Source organism: Ostrea edulis, chromosome 8 (genome assembly GCF_947568905.1).
Source record: "Ostrea edulis chromosome 8, xbOstEdul1.1, whole genome shotgun sequence".
NCBI classification, from domain to species: Eukaryota; Metazoa; Mollusca; class Bivalvia; order Ostreida; family Ostreidae; genus Ostrea; species Ostrea edulis.
Genome location: NC_079171.1, coordinates 41,892,153 through 41,900,613, shown reverse-complemented (window position 1 = coordinate 41,900,613; position 8,461 = coordinate 41,892,153).

Below are 8,461 nucleotides of genomic sequence, written 5' to 3'. Positions count from 1 at the left end.
TCTTATCTCAGCTATAGCTTACCTGTGCACGGAATCCGAGGGTTGTTTAACAGAATAATGTTTTAGATGACTGGTCATTAGATATGAATATTTCCTTTTTACATTTTTTGTTGAAGAAGCAACTTTTTATGCCATCATAAAGTCTAGTGTTATATGTTTTTATATTTTTGATTTGAGAAGTTTTATGATTGCAAATTCACTAAGAGTTCTTTAGAATATTTTAGAATCCACATGTGGTATACACCACTTCCGGTATATGTTGTGACATAGCACAATGTCTGTGCTTAAACAGATTTGATGAAAGAATAGAAGTATAATTGAAGGAAATACAGGGTGTATATCATGAAAGCAAAAATAGAACATGTCTTGTTTTAGTATTAACTTATGCCTTATTGCTACTATGAAAGGCGTATATAACGATGATAATTATCACATTCGTCTATTATTTATTGTGCCTGTGGGATGTATTTTAAAAAGTAAAAGTTTTGAAAGTCTTTAAATGTTCACATGCATGTATGATTTATACACTTTTGTTTACAAACAAGAAATTGTATAGTTTTGATAAATAAAGCACTGCTTGTTTCTAGCATTACTTTACAATAAAAAAGAAAATTGGAATTCTGGCATTAGACGATTTGTAAAGCTGTGATACATTTACATTTCCTTTCTATAAGAGAAACACTTCATACCAATCACAATTGTTTCTGTTTCACAGGGTTTTAACACATCCGAGGTAAGTAATGCATTCTGACGTTATATTTCGTTAGATATTTTATTTTCTTCTTTCAAACCAATGAATCATCGACAATAACAAAATGAACGGGTGTATGAGACATTGTGTCTGGAGTTTAACAGCATTGCGTAATCCTCGTCATTCTTCAGCTGATGAATAGATAATCACGTGATTCACATTTGCAATCATTGGATCAACATCTTGACAGAAGCCTCACTCGCTAATGATTTAAATTTACATTACACCGTTTGATCGCAAATAGAATTGATTTGTTGAATTCTTTAATATAATTTAAAGGGTTGAAATATCTATTTCGTTTGGTACACATCATTTAGACATTGATTTGTTATCTTCTATAGGCAAAAGTTAAAACCGTTCTGTCTATGAAAGCGTCATATAATTTCAGTTCTGTATTTCAACACATATATCACAATGATATATGATTGCGTGTATTGAATCTAAGGATGCAATTAAAATATTTCCAATGAGAAGACATGAAACGTAAAGTTAACTTTAAAACCTACTGCCTGTTAACACGGTATTGAAACGTGATACCTCAGAGCGCACGTGCATCATTATACAAACATTGTTCGTAGTCTTCGACTTTCACTTTAACCCTGCAGATGAACGCAGGGTACATTATAAACTATGAAGAGTTTTGGAAGAAATGTGGTGATAATCCTTAAAGCAATTACAGTGGAAGAAGCGAGAAACGTATGAATGCACTTGTAGGTAATGCAAATGCGTATTTAACCGTGTTTATAAGTTCTAAACTCACGATTTAAACTAAATTCTTAATTACAAAGAAACTAAAAAGATATGACATACATTTACAATAAATATGAATTATATGACAATGTCATACCATAGGCTGTGGACAGTCGTAAAGCCAATAAAATCAAACACGTATGTAACATAATGGCGATGCATTGATATCTAAACCAGGAAGTAAAATTGAAATATTTAAGTCTAAAAAAAGAACGTATATTAACCCAATATTTTTAATGAATTTCAATGAATGGTAAGAAGGGTTTAAATGCTGACCATGCAGTACTATGAAATATATCTGTTGGCAGATCTGAAATGCATTGTTTGTATGATATAGATGTTACTTGCATCGTGGCGACTTGTCATGCAACAGGATATTCAAATAAACTGTTTGTAGGGACAGTTTCTTTTGTCATATCTAGAGGTAATGTATGGTGAAATGTGAAGTATGTTAGCAAATAGTTGGGCGATCATGCTAAGTCAATTTTCATTTCTTGCGGTCGCTTCAAAATAATGTTAACATGAAATGGTCCACATGAGTAACAATACCCATGTGTCATTTACTGCTGGTTTTTATAACACTGTCTAACACAATTTTCTTTTTTAACATGGACACTGAATATTTGTTTATGGAAGTAAAACGAACAGATTTACAAAATGCAATCTTATTTTAGTCTTCTGTTCCTCAATTATGTTTAATACAGCGAGTAACATTTTCGAAAAAAAGTTATAAAAGGAAGGGATGTATTTCATATCCATTGGACATCACGAGAAATCTGCAATTTCCTTAAATTATTGAAATTTGATATTTGTACAAAATATGCAAAGAAATACAGGAATTACGTGGGATCGATTGACTAGATATGCTTACTCTAGATATCCCATTCTAACTCTGGTGTGTCCATAGGTATGTGTTTGCCCTACCCTTAATTTTGTATTGTTGATTGTTATCATCTATCACCCACTGTCCGTTATCTTCACCTTTTTATATTCAACGCATGTATGTAAGTTTGTTATACCACCTTTTGAAGAGCATCACGTTTTACGTTTTAACAGATTTTGGTTAAAATCTGTACATGTGATTTGTAGACTATCTTTTCATATTTACCAACATAGTACATCATTGTGTGAAAAGAGAATAACCAATGGTGTATTTATTCGAGAAAACCATAAAAGCAAAAACCTTGCAGTAAACACCGCCTCTTAGGTAAATATGACTTAATTCAGTTTGTAGTGTTGTTATTTTTTTTCTTGTTTTGTATATCTATTCACGTTTCTGATTGAGATAATTGAAAACGGAGAAGTGCGATTCCGATTTGTTTTTGCAAATGTCCTCAAGTAGCCGCAAGACATTGTATTCATTTTTTTTTGTAAAGCACATGTAATACTAAACAATTACACACTAAAGATTAAACAACAAATCCGTAGAAAGATTTAGTTTGACAGTGAAACTGTGTGGTCATTCTTTTCATTTGAGCTGATTCTCATACATCTTATACTAAAGGTGCATATCCTGTACCACACCCTGTAAATACTTTAACCATTAGAATAAAAATATAACATGATGACATTTTTCAAATATATTTATTTTGTCATTGTCTGCTTATGTTCATTTTTGGTTTGGATAATGGAATCTTCAATAGATATATAAAATGTATAAAACTTATGATTCAGATTCCCTAATCAGTATGTACACTCTCCATTCCCATGCAATTAAAAAATCATATCATAGGACGACTTATAATAGCATACAGGCAACACACTGTGTTATATGTAAGAGTGCATTTATAGTATCTATTTATGGTGTATTTGCTTCAATATCCTGCTGTAGTATATAACAATATCTACATTTAAAAAGTTTGCAGTGATATAAGCATTGCAGTTGAACACAGGTTATTTTTACTGCGATGATTTTTTCCCCTGAAATTTGATTTTCATAGTCAGCTGTCATGGAACTCATTGCTTTGGTTCAACTGTCTTTCAACTGATTCGATACACACATGCATGTTCTGTGCACGATACGTTTTTGATGGAGACAGTCTACTGAAATTGGTCACCGTATACTGTGATGGGACTCATTACTGTGGATGTTAACACGTTGTCCTATTTCTATGTGTAACAATGTTGCGGATCACACTTTACTAGGTTTTGAAGTTAGTCTATAAATAAAAGCACTGATAGCTATGTATGTGAATAGTTTGTGATATAACGAACTGGTACATCTCTGTTATGCATAATATGTAATGTTCGCCTTTTTTAAAAACCAATTGTTCAACGTTTATCGTCTTTTATTACAATATAAAACACAGTAGGACATAGTCGTACATTTGTTTAGATAGGTACGTTGAAGAGCCATAAACAAATGACCAAATATTGAAAACAAAATCCTGCTATAATCAATATGTTCGAATGTAAATGCTAAAAAAGGAACAGCATACACATATATAAGGCAATGCAACATTTCAAAATGATAAATTGAACACAAAAAGCACTGCCAAAAAACCTGAAAAACAAATTTTGGATTAGTAGATGCAATAAACATATTTTAAATTTCGAAATGTTAAAAAATGAATATTTTATAATGCTAGTTTGTATATAAAATATTAGTGCATGTAATGTACATCTGTTTAATGTTATTAAGCGGTGTGCTGTCTTTACTTTGATTTTGTATCGTCTTTGGTAGTTGTATAATGGTGACTGCTTGGCTGGCAATCAATATATAATTTTGAAAAGTAAAATGTACGCAAATATTAGTATGACACAAAGACAAAATGAAATATACACAAGCGTTTCTATTAAAGCACATTTCGGTCAATTGCAAATTCGACAATTCCGTAGTCCACTCGGCTTAAAAGCACACCCGCCACTACCGATCAACGGTCTACCGATTGCAGTATTTTTTCGGTGGATCTTTGCATGTGATCAGACACTGCTTTAATGACCAGGCTGTACTCATCCTGAAAGAATATAATGTACATTTCTAATTATTTTATTTCAATATCATGGAATGTACATGTAGTAGACGCAAATCGAATTCAGGAAATCAGAACAGTACAATTTTGCAATATACACGTATGTAGAAAAGTAGTAAGTAAACTAATATTTCGATTGAAAACATTTACACAGGTATTTATTTTTTCTATAGATTATCTGCAAGGTTGTGTCGTAAGACGACATCAATGAATCCCCGCGAAGTTTGTTTACAACAAAAAAGAACAGACTTACGAGGTTTGTACAAACTTCCGGTCTTCTGATGGGAAGCTTTCGTACCGCTTTAAACAATGTGATATGTTGTATAACGTTGTGGACGGCGCAGAGAACCCTACACAGGGAAGCACCATCGCTGCAGCGAAATATAACTTTGAAAATAAATTGAAGAATCATCACTCCTTTACAAATGGAGAAAATGATAGGTCTGTGTTACTTTCATAGTACATATTGTAAGGCAATTTATGGCGGATTGTAGACTCTAGAAAGGGTGAAGGAATTCGAGTTGAATTTCAACTACAGTTGAGTATTTCTATTGATCTATGTATCTATGTATTTGGCTATATTGTTTATGGGGAAATGGTATATTTTCTATATATTGATCATGTTCAATTTCGTCCAGCATAAAACCATGAAGACATCAACTCATATATTGTATCCTTCGAATTCAAAGGATTGAAAACACTAATTCAAAAGTGGATCCATGCATTCTTTTTCAATTTAGTGAAAGAAACTTCTTGCGAGTGGTCATACATATTCATTACTCGAGCAGAATGTAATCCACAGTATATTGCATATTTATACAAATTGCCACCCAAAATTGATCCTGGGCATCTGTGAAGATAACTTTGGCAAACTGGAAACAGAATGTTCAAGAATATTTCAAGGAATCAGTTACTGTTCGTGTATGGTTTCCCATACTTACTCCCCAAACTACAGTTGTATTTCCAAGTTACGTTTGAAATGAAACAAATTTTTTATTTGACCGAAACAGAGTCCCCTTTCCTTAATATATTGTTTTACAAGATTGACCTAGAGTTTCTAGAGAAAGATGTACCCAAAGTAACTAACAAACAAGTAACTACGACAAGGATTAGTCAGAAAAAAATCTTAAACCAAGGTACTAGACACAAAATGACATAAGGAATGATTGAGGCAGGAAGGTGTACACAAACGATTTATTTCAAAAGCTATAACCATTCTTCTACTGATTATTAAAGCGACAGATATATACAATATGAACGTATGACAACATATGTAAGAATGATTATGATATACACATGTTAACGATCGTGATAGGGTGTTTTGTATTCGAACCCAGAGCAGCGGTCACCAGACTGCGGAGTTGGGAGGTATCTGGAGAAGAGCCGGATGTATTGATATTGATCATCAGTTCGATGATTGTAACTTTTTGAACCCCATCTTCACTCTAGAAAAAAAAGGTATTTCAATTTCATCTCGAGGTACATTTTACCATTACGTGTTTATCTTGGCGTCCTTCTGGACAAATATTTAGCTGTTATGAATTAGAAATAACAAGGATAGATATCCTGGGAGTTATTTGCATTCCTTGATTAGGTTCACGTTGACCAAATGGCATGTTTATTCTCTTCGCTCAACTTTCTCATGGGTTTTGTTCAATATCATGTACAAGCCGTAAATATTTCTTCTTTGTTTACGACAGTAATATTTCTATGGATTAGTTTACATGAGAGAGAGAGAGAGAGAGAGAGAGAGAGAGAGAGAGAGAGAGAGAGAGAGAGAGAGAGAGAGAGAGAGAGAGAGAGATGGGATTTGTTGTGTTTTGACAGAAAAGGAAATGGAGTATACCGGTAAGTAGAATTACCAGTTTTGAAATTTTACACCGTATCAGTTTAAGACATAACCATGAGAACCTTACACATGGAGAGTTTAGTATCACAAACTTTGTCAGCGGGAATCGATACATTTCTAATTTATATCTAATCAATTCATCAGTTCTGGTTTATAAAACATAGAAATATATGCCTTACACATTTTTGTTTTTATGTGTTTAATACAATATTTTAGTATTCCCAATTTTTAAGGATCTATTTTGATTTTGTCGATCGCCTGAAAGAATCGAAGATGGCGTAAATCTGGAAATAAGTGACATTCAGATCGGCATTGTAAACTGTCTCGATATCACCAGTCTAGCTTGACTCTATTTGAAAGAATAAACAACAATAAAGTATGCGCTTAATCAGCTTCGATGTAATAATAGAAATTCATTTGTATAACGTACAGGGTGTAGATTATGAAAGTAAATATAACAGATGTATTAGGATTTAATTAAGGCATCATGGTTGCTATGAAAATTATCAAACTGATATATTACATACTGTGTCTGTAAAGTGATTTTTGTAAATAGTAAATGATTTTAAAAATATTTAATGTTCAGATGAAATGAATGTATGAATCATACCCAATTATTTCCACAAAAGTAATTACATGCATAGCTATAGTAACCAAAACCTGAATGTTTCCGACATTGTTTTACAGGAATAAAATGGATTTTAAAGCAATGATACATTTACATTCTATTTAAATATGAAAACATATTGCTTAAATCATATGTATGATAAGGCTTTTAACATGGTTGATTTAAGTAATGCATCAGGCCATTTTCATTACTTAGATGTTTTTCTTCTTGTTTGAAACCCATCAATCACTGACAACAACAAAACAAAGAAATATATGATGAAAGGAAAGTTGGTGCTTCACAAACTATTCATTTACAGGATTTTCGATTTTGATAAAGCGCTCCAGTGACGGCTGGGTTATTTTAGAGAGCACTGGGTAATCCCGATATCACTTTTCAGCTGACGAATGACAAAGCAGGTGACTCAAATGTGCAATGATTGGAGCGAGCTCGTCGTGTCGCTTCACTCGCTGTGGACTTTAATTTAAATATTTGTTCTAATATTACCAGTTTATTGTCTCTTTTTCAAATCTTTTATAGAATCTTAAGGATTGGAATGTCGAGTTGTTTTGGTACATGGCCTTTATATAGTAATTCGTTTTCTCCTGCAGGCAAAATTACTGTTTTGTCTAGGGAAGGATCATGTTATGTCAGTTTTGTATTTTCTATTTCGATATCTATGTCGACAATCATATGTGATCCCTGCTAGTGAAACAAAGGATGTGAAACAGATATCTTCAATAATAAGACACGAAAGGAAAAGTGTAACTCTAAAATCTACACCCCTTTTACACTTTGAAGAACCATGATACGGGAGGTATTATGCAAACATATTTTAGGCAGACATTACACAGTAAAAGGTTATGGAAGAGATTCGATAATTATTTAATTCATCACAATGAAAAAAGCCCGCTTCTGCTCAAATATTTTATATTCATTTGCTGTATTTATTTATATATCTATCTTTCTATCTACCGATAGCTTGGATTTATTTCTATGAATGGCAAGATCATTTCAATGGTAACATTGCAATACCATGAAAGATATTTCTTGGCAGATATCAAATGCATTTAATGTATGGAATTGATGCTAATTATACCAAGACCGCTTGATACCCAAGATGAAATTCAAATCAACTTTATGTAGGAACAATATTCTTTTTTTAAAATCTAAAGGTATTGCATGGGGGTATTTAAAATCCTTCAAAAGCATTTCGTTTAAAAATTGGAAGATTATATCAAGTTCATTTTTTGTTGTTTACGTCCGCAAAAAAAGTGTGCATGAATGAACTGTACCACATGAGTAGGGATATTGAAACATAGATTACTGATAATTCTAAAAACATTGTCTGATGTCAATTTTTTTGGTCAAAAGTGGATAGGTAATAATGCGGAAATATATGCTTTTTTAAAAACAAATGGGGTTTTTGCCTTTCTCAATTCGTTTCTTTTCTCAAGGAGTCATATATTTCCGCATTACGCCTCAAAGTGTCTACATAACGAATTTATTGTGTCGATAATTGTATGTAAACT